Source organism: Setaria viridis, chromosome 5 (genome assembly GCF_005286985.2).
Source record: "Setaria viridis chromosome 5, Setaria_viridis_v4.0, whole genome shotgun sequence".
NCBI lineage: Eukaryota > Viridiplantae > Streptophyta > Magnoliopsida > Poales > Poaceae > Setaria > Setaria viridis.
The window spans coordinates 3,706,235-3,718,427 of NC_048267.2; positions in this window are offsets into that span (position 1 = coordinate 3,706,235).

Genomic DNA, 12,193 nt, shown 5'->3' on the forward strand with positions numbered 1-12,193 from the left:
TCTCTCCCGTGAGAATATCTGGCAGTTGATTTTGAGTTGCATGTATTAATCTATTTACTTGAGCCTTCCATTCCTAAAAATTATGAGTTGTATACGTCTTTTTTTTTCTCTTGCACCATTTCTGCACCTTACCCTTTCTTTCCCCTCCATTGTAGTAGCTGTTGCTCTCCGCATGGTGACCAACGAAGCTACTCTTTCTCCTGGGTTTTAAGTTGCTCTTGCGAGTCGTGGTGCGTGAACTAATAAGTAGTGGGGGCATGATATATAGGACAGTGCTCCACTTATAGTAGTTAAATGTATATTGGCACCATGTATGAATAATAGTATGATACAAGATTATTATTAATGTTTTTGGGTGAGTGAAAACAATGTGACATGTTGTATCTAGGCCATAATGATTTTGGTGATTATTGACAACATAGTCATTGGGACTAATAGGTTTGCAATGCAAGATGTACCTTTGCAGGTATTTTATAGGTCTTAAGGATGAATTCCAAAACCATCAAAATAAGAAGAAAAAGAAAGACTTAGAAGAATTCTATGGCATCTAAATGACCCTAAAAAGAAAGCCCTACTTTCGTTCCTATCATAGGAAGCCTTATATAAGTTTTTCTTTTTGTTCATCCACTGCCTTGATCACCTTGCCCATGAACTCTTTCTCCTCCCTTTTATGTTTCTTTTGCTCTTCCTAAACGTCACGCTGCGGCCTTGTATTAAGTAAGGGCATGCTGTGCAAGCAATTGAGCTGTGCATTTCTGTGCCATTAGCGGCTGCTACTTTAACCTCTTCAATTTGTGAAATAGATAAATTACTGGCAAATTTGGCATTTATAAATGAGACATCACCGCCACTATCTACAAAAGCAGTACCACAGGTGTTACCAAACTTCAACCTAAATGTGAAGGTTCTTGCTTAAGAAGATATGACAGTGATAGCATGCATAGAAATTTGCACTATTGGAATGGGTTCAACATCATGATATTCCCCTTCATCAGTAGTGTTTCCATCTTCTACAATTGCCATTTCCTCTTATCCATTCTTTTCCACCATCACTACTGAAAAAATTTGTTTTCCTTTGCAGAGTTTGGCATGACCAAGAACCCATGGTTCCTTACACTTAAAGCACTTGCCTGCAACTCTAAGTTCAGCTATATTGTTTTGAACATTGTCCTTCTCTTTGGAATTCTTATTCCAAATTTTTTGTGGTTTGTAATTGCAACTGAATGGTTGGAGCTTCTTAACTGGAGGATGAGCTTGTTCCAGTCTTTTGGCATACCAAAAAGTATTAGTCAAGGAATTAGGTTTGTGACACTGCAAGTGATGCTGAATTGGCTCTTGAAGTCCAGAGACAAAACTAGTAATGAAGTAAGAATCTTGTAGAGAAGGGTTGTCTTGCTTAACCAAGCCCAACAATTCTTCAAATTTAGTGATATATTCAGTCACAGTGCCTGTTTGCCTTAATCCATGAAACTTTGCAATAACTTCATAAGATGATTCTTCATTAAATCTGTCACCAGTCATTCTGCTGAATTGATGCTAGGGAATAGAAGTGGCATTGCACCCTGTTCCTCTCCACCAGTATTCAGCTTTGCCCATAATGTATATTGCTGCAATTTGTACTCTTTGTTCATTTGGAATTCCCACCAACTCAAAGTACTTTTCAGACTTTCCAATCCATCCATCAGGATCATAGCCATCAAACTTAGGGAATGATAATTTTGGGCCTTTAGCCACCATTTTCTGTTGCATCTGTAGTTGCTGATTAAATGCAGAATTCCTGTTGGAAGGAAGGTTGCTGTGGAATGTATGGTTTTAGTGGGTTGATAGCTTGTGTATAGTGTTGATGGTACTAGGCTTGTTGTTTTGCTAATAAAGCCTCATATTGTAACTGTTCTTGTTCTTGTTCAGGATCATATGTAGCATTGGCCTGAATGAAAAAGTCCTCTAATTCTTTTGCTCTCCAAGGGCAATCAGCAATCCATTCCTCATCAAAATCTCCTGATGGTGCCTTTGTGAACCAGGGAGTACCATCCATGTGGTGTATCTGTGCTCTCACATCAGGTGGAGGGGTGTAGACTTGTTGATGTGTTCTTGACACATCATTTCTCATGTGCATAGACTTGTTTGCCTGGACAAGTGGTGTGGGAGAAACAATAGTACCTTTGAATGCTGAACCTTTGTCTTCTGTCCCAGATGAACTTGCTAAATTGTTGAGGCTAGTCAATATTTTATCCAAAGAAGACTCTAACACCTTGTTCTGCTCTTCTTTCTTCAATATGAAAGAATCCAAAGTAGATCTCAGTTTTTCCACTTCCACAACTGAAGCATAACTAGATGCTCCACTATTCTCCTTTGTCAACATAGTCTCCAGCTTGGTGGATTCCGTTCAAGCAGTGCTTTCCCCAATTTGATCCACAAGCACTTCTACCGCCGCCTGAGACACGGATTGGCTAAGGAATTTTACACAGAAACTAGTTCTGCAACCCTCACTAAGAGTGACTCCCACCGTCACCTCCACAATCTGAAATCACGCACGGCTGCGGAATTTTACGTAAGAACAAGGCCTTGCAACCCTCATTGCCATGACATCAACTGCTAATTTTTGGAGAAAAGGGGGAAGTTCTCCACAGATCCGGGTGGGAGGGTGGGATTTTAAGTGATTGAGTCACAACCACCTCTCACCTCGCTAATCGGACTAAACCTGGGAGATTGGCTCTAGAATTGTTTGGATCTGGCTGAGGATGCCTGGCTTTGGATACCAATTGTTAGGACACGAGAAATCTGAGTCAGAATTGAGAGAGAAAAGAAGAACACAAGCCAAGATCGAGAGGGGAACATATATGAATTTCAGTAACTAGCGGTAGCAATTAACTGGCAAAACGAGAAGTTTAGTTACACCAGATCGTCATAGCGGCGCCACAGGAACTACTGCTAAGCTAGAACTTGATCTAGGGTTGGTTCTGATTCCATAATACCCTCTCCTGACCACCAGACTAGCTATTACAACTCAACTAAAATGGTAGAAGTAAAAGAGCTTTTACAGCTCTGAAAAAGTTACTGTTGTCGGTTTGAAAACAACGGTGAAACACTACAGCAACGCAAGCGGATGATCTCAGCCGTTGGATGACACACGGACGACTCACGGGAAGTCGATAAAGCATTATCTTGGACGCAAACTATGAGATTGCCTTCTGAATCGCTATCTGAATGGCTTGACTAACTGAAGCGTTGTATCCTGATAGCTTGGAAGACTGAGCATTGTGTTCATGATTTGATCCCAAAGAGAGCTTCACCCCAGATGCATACAGAGAGTAGTGAATCGACCCATATCTTGGGCCAAGCCACCAGCTTTGAGGTCACAGCCGGTCAATCTGGCACACAGGACGGATCAAAACCCCAAAATTCGCACGGATCTCAAGCTACGGAGTCCTAGCCGAGCTCCAAGTGAAGAAATTGAGGAGGGAGAGTGAGAGAGAAGGGAGTTCTTGGATGCCAACTCACCAGCGCAATGGAGAAGAATGCCGGCGCCGCCGACGCCCACGGTTGGAACGAAGCCCACGACCCCCCATCTCACTGGCGCAGAGAGGATGGGCCTCCTTGTCATTGATCCGCATGTGGGAGGCGTCATCAGCCATGGAAGGACTGAGGATGTACTCCTCATCGATCTACAGGGGAGGGGGCGCTGCATCTGGTGCTCTTCGCATGCAGCCGCTGATATGTGTTTGAGGTTGAGGAGATGAGGACTGGAGGAGCGGAGAAGCTAGGGTTTCAGAGTGGCGTTAGCCGGCCGGCTTTTGTTGCATCTCGGGCTCAATCCGAGTCGTCAGATCGTAGATGTACGTACGGGATGAATTGGGCCTTAGCAGGCCGTGCGGAAGCAACGGTAAAATGGCCCAGGCCTAGCTGCGAATATTTGGGTATTACTTTTTAAAAACTATAATAACATTAACTCAAAAGGTATGTTATTGTATATAAATATAATTAATTATATACCCATATAGTTTATACATGAACTAGACTGCATATATATAGTTGCGAAAGAGTTTCAAAAATTAAAAACTGCCATGAAATTATGTTTTCTTGGCTGTTAACGTATGCCGCCAAGGAAAGCACTGTATACCTTGGCGGTTTCAATTCGGCTGCCAAAAATATTGCTAGCCGCCAAGGCAATTTCAGTTTGATGTAGTGCATGTGCATGCATTTCTCTCGTGCTTGTTAATACAAATAAGATATTCCAGTCATGCTATTTTGAACCCGTTATATAGTTTTGAAAAAAAAATATACTGCAGTGCTTCATCGTCTTTGGATCATTCTTTACGGTTTGGACGTGCTTATAATAATACTGATTACTATTGCATATTATTTCAAAAGAGACTGTTTTACATCATGTTTCTTTGAGGCCACTTCCATGCACCTTGCCGGTCGTCTGTCCTCCACTCGGCCACCTTCCAACAAAGAAACTACTAGTCGCTCCTCCACTCACGCACCTTCAGCATCAAGCATCATACCCAAGGGATAGTGAGAAACAGAGTGTCGCTGTGGTAGCCTATTTCCTTGTAACTACCATTCCTATGTCTGTCACCTTATCCCATGCCTCTGTTATGCTCCAACCATGCAACATGCACCGAAACGCCCAAAAGAGGGATCACACGGTGTCCTCGAGACAGATATTTCCTAACGCCTACCAGTATAACGGGACAAATTTTGGTTTTGCACCCCACTCGCTCCTATAACATACGTATGCACCTTTTTTCTCCCCTTTCAGTAACAAACTGAAGGGCCCTCTGTGTGGCAGAACTAGTAGTAGGAAATATATAGACAGGTTCCGTTGCCACTAAATCATCCCCTCACACTGTTTGGCAATGTGCACGGTGCCATGGTGCACACTGCATGTGTAGTTGTCTTTACCTCCGTGATGATATATTTTTAGAAAAATTTAATTAAAAGAAGTGATGCCCCCCCACCAACTCTATGTTGCACACCTTAACTCTGTTTCGCCTTGCTGCTGCACAGTTCCACTCACTTGTCAAAAACTGACACTACGCCAGAAAATATTTTCGCTGATGGTCAAACCGGTTTCTGCTATCAGCACAAATAGTCTTTGTGTTGGTGTAGTACAGTTTTAATCAAAGATATTTTTAGGATAATAAAAAAAGCTAGCCGTAGCCCCACAACCTAGCACCGCCGTCCTGACTCCGCACTGCTTCTCTATCGTTGCCCGCGCCAGCTGCAGCTTGGCTGGGGCTGCCCCGACGGTCCCTTCCCTCGCAGATGTACGCATATGTGTTCTTTATCCCAAACTTCCTGCTAGCTCCGATCTGCTCGCGGCTAGCTCCGCTGTGAGCTGTCAAGGATAGTGCCTGTGCCAGGACTTCAAATTTGACTCGGTATGTCCCCGACCCCGTACCAAGGACTTGAAGCTTCTCCCCACTTATTCTCCATTGATTCATCAACGTCGAGGAGTTTGACCTCCCAGTAGACATATCTGGAACCGCGAGGCTCCTCTCTGCCGCTCCTCCCCCTCTCTTTATCCAATTTCCATTGCTCTATGCGGTGGCAAATTACTGGACAGGACCACAGTGAGGCAGAATTTAACAAATCTATGGTGCTACGCCTGTTGCAACGAAGTATCCCTTATGATTGGGAAATCAATGTGCGCAGCGTCCTGGCCAGGTCACCCAACTCACTTTACCAAATTAACTAAGACATGCCTTCTGTGTTTGCGCACTGTGTTAGCATTTCAGCAAATTAAATCTAATGAAGTATTGGATGAAGATGTGCAATATTTCCTTCAAATCCAGGAGATAGTATGACTGACTGTCGCCTGGGAACAAGCTCTTCCAGATCTTGAAACCGTAGGCTACTATTCCCTGATGGCCTCCATTCGAATAGACTAAATAGGAGTAAAGGCACACTATTCTTTTCAATACTACAGCTAGTTCTTTATTTCTCTTCCATTTTCAATTTTCTGGTAGTAGAGGAGCCTTGTTGTGATACATACAAATATATTGTGGCTACCCTCAAGAATTTTTGTATTACTTCTTACTTCTCATTAGTGAAAGAGCATGTGAGTGGATTCTATTTGTAACACTAAACCACGTTGAAACATATCTACAATTTGTAACACCATTGGCCGTATGCCTCTCATACATATATATGACGTAGAGATTCAACACATTGTAAGATTTTGGACTAATTAAGACGTAGAGATTGTTCGTTGCTACCTGCTAGAGCAAATGCTCTAGAGGATCCCATTAAAACAAGATACACCATGAAAGTACGTAATCTTATCGTAATTTGATCAACAAGGGAGATAAAGTTTCTATCATAATTTGTCTTGGTCTTCATCTTATATAGTACCTAGAATTTGTTTTAACATATTTTTAATGCAATTATGTAAAGAAAAAAAATAAAATTAGGTTCCTAAAAATGAATCATCCAACTAGCTAAAAGATCAACATTCATTTATGGTGGCCTCTCTTTATCTAACATTTTCCATTGCTCTTAGTGGTGATAAACTGATGGCCCGTGGTGAGGCAGAACTAGAAGAAAAGCATATATATGGTGCCATAGTTGTATGCATTATTTTATAAAATTGAAAACTAACTTGGAAAATAGTTGCAGGCTATAAAATTTACCTATATATCTCTTAGATCAATCAAAACAAGAGATAGACCCACGTTTTTTAGTGTCTAATGTCCTAAAAGTCATAGAAATGAATTTCTTGATGCTTCTCAGTTGTAAGAGGCAATTTGAGGCATAGGTTCCATTACTATGAGTCTAAAGGTGTTCTCAAATTCTTCGCAAGAACATCAGCGTCATTCGAAATTATGTAATTTGTAGCGTACGTGTTAAGCTTCTGGCTTGGAGGATGCAAACACGAGCCACCTTTCATCGGAGCGGGCAATTATCGCAGACGACTGTGTCTCTAAGGCCCTGGCCATAACATGGGTACCATCAGTCGTTCACCACTTAAGGCAAGCCACCACTAAGAAAGGGTCAGTGTTCTGCATCCTGCACTATGTGTGATGCAGATGATCCTCCCCACAGTGTACTGACGAGAACCTAAGCTGATAGAGCTCTGGAGGAGTCTTCGGCATACAGCCAGTGAACAAGTTGTTCTCGATGTGTCCCAATCCCATAGAAGTATGTGGACCTCTCAATGTATCCCAATCTGAATGATCCTTCATGCTTGTACCTAGCCTGTTAGATGAGGAGCGAGTGAACTGGTGCATATATGCAAACAAGTCATACCTCTACCTCAGTAATTGCACATATGGAAATCTAAAATTTTTGTGTGCAATCAATGATTTTCGGCGCAGGATCAGACGGTGCGGTCCCTCCATCAGGTGGTCCATCCTGCAGACGGTCGCTTCAAATTTCCATCGAGGGACCGTGTGCTCCATAGCGCGCGGGTTCTGCTCGACTTGCTGCAACTAGTTGATTGATGGATCCAAACATGTGCTAGCCCAGCGTGATGCGATTTGTCGTGGATTTGTAGGGCTTTCTAGTGGGCGCCGATTTTATAAGCGGGAGAACCGCGGCGGATACATCGACACCGAAACATCACATGTAATCTATGTTGAAGCACAATGTTTTCATAATGTGTACAGGGAGACGGGGGGCATGGACGTCCTGACGCGCGCGGCGGCACGTTCCCGCCGGTGACCTTCTGATCTCCGGTGCCCATCTGCCTCCTCCGTCGGTGACCTTCTGGTCTCCGGTGCCCATCTGCCTCCTCCGCCTCTGCGGCCACTCTCTGGGTGACTTACTTCTGCTCCTCCATGGATTTTTCGTTGGTGGACCTGCGCCCTGGTCTTCAATTCTCATCAAAGGTACGATCGCTCCTTGGATCGCAAGTCTGTCACTTCTTCCTCCGGATCCTTCTTTTGGCTTTTGGCAACCTTCACAAGATCAAAGATAAAGTTGACAGATGAGAATGTCAGCTTCTTATTGCAATCGGTCCTAGGAGGTTCTTCATGTCACTTTCAAGTCTCTGAGTTGGAGGATTGGATTTTTAAATTTTGTGTTTCCTCCAAGGATGTTGGCCTTCTTGTTTATCAATTGGGTGTCTTCCAATGTGGTATTTTTAAAGTGACATTTCATCTCTGCAATGATCGGGGGATCTCTTTTGCAAGGACTGTTCTTTCATCAGCTCAAGGCATTTGTTCGGACTGGACAACTGTGGTTTCAAAGAAATCTAGATTCACTGGCTTTCCACCCTTGTCTGGGTCAAATTTAATCCCTATTGGATCTTCTTCGGTGGATGCTTCTTCTCGATTCAACCACAGAGGACAACATTCAGTGTTTGCCCGCTTGGGACCAACCTGGATCAGGAAACAACACCACATAGCGAAGAACACGGATTTTTCAAAATCCATCAATCCAGGCCTTGATCTGGGGCTCAATTTGGGGGCATCAATGCATGTCCCTTCACTAACACAGAGCTCAGGGGATGCAAGACTACCGCCTAAATCGGTGTTCAATTTGAGTGCTATGCCAAATTCGGTGGTGGGCTGGATGTCTTGCTCCAGGTGCTTTTCCAACAAACATTCTCGGGCCGCATGCTACCGGCCTGTGAGATGCAGTCTCTGTTTTCGATTGGGCCATGTAGCCCATTTATGCAGATACCCACCGCGTTTCCCTGGTCTCTCTGAAACTATGCAGTTCTCTTCACTGGTGCATTCATCCGATTGGGACAATGCTAATACTCACATGTGGTTTCAATCTTCCTCGACCATGGCAAGTGGACCTTTGGCAGAAAGGTGGCCAGTCGTTGGAAGTTTCCAACATCTGGGTAAGTCCTTGCTGGGTGTGACTCCCGTTACCCAAGAAATAACAGTTTTTTGGCAACTCTCTCCCTCAATCGTAGTCTCCGGCGCTGTCGCTCCAACTTCCATGCTTCGCTCGCCGTCATCGCACCTGCCTAGTTCTTCTCCGCCACAGGAAACTAGTAGTGGCGATCCACACCTCCCTACAGAAAATCTTCCGCTTGGCTGCTCCAACCATTCCTGTCGTTTCCTCTACTCGGGCGATCTGGCATTGCGGCAGGAGACGTTGCTGGAGCATCCACCTTTGCCTCTCATGGCGTACAGATTTATGGATCCTACCCCGTTCCTCCCTAGCGGATGTCAGCGGCAGTTGGTGGGCTTCCGCAAGCCAATGTCCAGGGTTATTCTTGGAGGTCCTCGGAGGAATCAGAGTGATGTGGCAATAGCAACCATTGAGCCCCTTCCGCAACAGCAGGTATCTTTTCAATCTATAAGGGAAATTCTTGATGATTTTCTGAGGAATCACTGTCGTATGGGTGTTCATTCTATTCAACCATGTCCATATGGTCAAGCCTATGTTCGATTTCATTTTGTTTATGAAAAGGATTTTCTGATTGGAGGCGGGCCCCATGAATATGGTCATTATAGAATCTCTTTTTCTGATCACAATAAGGGATGGAAAAATCGTCTTATCACTATGAATTGTGAAGTCTGGATCATCATTCTGGGGTTTAATATTGATCACTGGACAAAAGCAAATTTAGAGAAAGCTGTGGCTGAATTTGGGAGACTCCTTGTCTGGGAAGAGGACCCAAATAACCTTGCTAGAATTGTTGCTAAAATTCGAGTTGTTGATTTATCTGAAATACCTTGGTTTTTAGTCTGTTCAGAGGGGGAAGACTTTGAAGGGAATTCATGAACTGCTCAGTGTGAAATCTTGCAGTACAGGATGTTAGGTGGGGGACCTGTTGATGAGGGCCAGCCGCCTGATGATGTGGAGCCTACTTTATTTGATTTCTTTGGCTATGGTCAGCCCTCAGGAAATGCAGCAAATAATCCTAATGTTGCTAATCAGTTAGTTAATCAGGAGCAGGCTCCGCAATGGAGTCTCTGGCCAGATGGGCCACAAGCAGAAGGGGATGGGCCTTTCATTGGTCCTCATGAAGCCCATGAGGACCCAGATGTCCCTATTGTACAGGCACTACCTGCACCTAATCTTGCTAACGATGCTCTTGCTGATAATGCTCAAGGGGTCCTTGATATTGATCTAAACATGGCCATAGATGATGATTTGGGGGGCATTGAAAATAATGAGCAGCCAGATGATGATATAGTGGGAGAACCCAATGCAGATGACAATAATCAGGTTATTGAAGGTTCAGATAACTCTGATAATGACCTTGCTCCAATTCAGCAGGTGGTTGAACAGCCTGTACAAGTGGAGCCTGTACAAGTGGAAGTGTTTATTCCTCAGGCCAATGGTCAACCCATTCATATGGTGCAAGATGAGATAAATGAAAATGATCTCATGGAAATCAATCATGATCAGGATGTTCAGCAAGAGGAAGGGCAAAATGATGTCATGCAACTTGGTTATGTTGAATTTATCCAACCATATCAGGACCCTGTCTTTGCTCAAAGGGAAAATCTGTATCAATCTAAGCCAAGTGCTGAATTCTATAGGCAGTGGGTAAGAAATTTCTCTTCTAGGTCTGATGAACCCAAGGTAGAGATACCCATATCCTGGGCATCCTTCTTTATGGCTCAATTGATAAATCCCAGTAATTTTGTGTGGGCCAAGGAGTTTTTATCTTCTTCAGCTCTAAAATGCCTTGAGTATGAACAAGCTTTAAAATTCTCCATCCCACCCAAATGCCCTTACACAGATGTGCCTGATTGCTCTGCTTCCATGATAGAAAATAAGACAGTGGATGGTAAAGGAAAGGAAATTTTGTTTGAAGGGATTGAAAAATCAAATTTAGCCAGTTCATTTGATACTCTACTAATCTCGGTGGATAAGTCCCAGAATCCTATAATGTCTCCTGCAGTTTCCCCTAATACCACACAGTCTGCTTCTCCTGCTATGCCTGTTCAGGGGTTAATCAAGAAGGTGACATCTTCTGCAGGTCCATGGTCTAAGTCACTGTTGCAGCAGGCCAACATGATGGCTAAGTTAACAAAAGATACGGCAGGTAACATTCTGTCAAATGAAGACCTTAGGAGGATATCAAGGACAGCAAATCACAACAAAGGTTTCAAAGGCTCTGGGTACAAGGATAAGAATTGCATTGGGTGCTCTGTTCAGCCTCCTTTCTTATCACAGTCAGTAATTCGCAACCTAGGAGAAACCTTCTGCAGGATTGAACCCTCAAAGCTTTCAGTAGCTGGCCTCAATAAAAATAAAAAGAATGTAGCCCCCCTGGCGGAAGGAAGGTTCTTAAGAAAAAGTCTGACAAGAACAAAGGAGATGATGATGTCACAAAAGATCAGAAGAAAAAGCCCAAAAAGTAGTGCTCTTTGACAGATGGATAAGTGTTTCATTTTGTTAGGAAGAAACAAACTTCATATGCTATGTTATTTGTGGTGGAACCATGTGTTACTGGTCCAATTTCACTTTTGTGTCTTTGTACTGATGGTATCTTTTCAGTACTGTGGGTGTTAAACTTTCTCTTTATATATTGATGAACTCTTCTCATAACAATAGGGATTGCAAGATTTTGTGCTGGAATGTAAGGGGTATAAATTCTGACAAGAAATGGTATTCGGTTAAAGACAAAATTTCTGAAAGTAACTGTGACATCAATTGTATCCAAGAAACAAAGAGGGAAGCGCTAAATTTGTTATTTATTAAAAAGTTTTGTCCCCCATCCTTTGATAGGTATGAGTTTCTACCGTCACAAGGGGCCTCTGGTGGGATTGCAATAATCTGTAAATCGTCTGTGTTCTATGGGGAATTAATTTTCATGAATCAGTTTGCTATCTCAGTTAAGATTTCTTCACATCTTACTGATTGGGAATGGGTTCTAACAAACATTTATGGTCCTTGCACTGCGGAAGGGAAAATAGCCTTCATTCAATGGTTCAAGCACATCCAAATGCCTGATGATTATGACTGGTTAGTAGTGGGGGACTTCAATCTCATACGGGATCCTTCAAATAGAAATAAACCAGGTGGTAATTACAGTGATATGTTCATGTTCAATGATGCCATTAACACTCTGGGTTTAGTGGAAATTCCTCTAAAATCCAAGCAATTCACTTGGTCCAACAAGCAACAAATACCTCTGTTGGAATGTTTAGACTGGTTCTTTACTTCTGCTTCTTGGACTCTTAGTCACCCAAACACATCAGCCTACTCTTTGGTGATGGAAACATCAGATCACTCACCCTGTGTCATTCATGTCAGGACAGATATCCCAAAG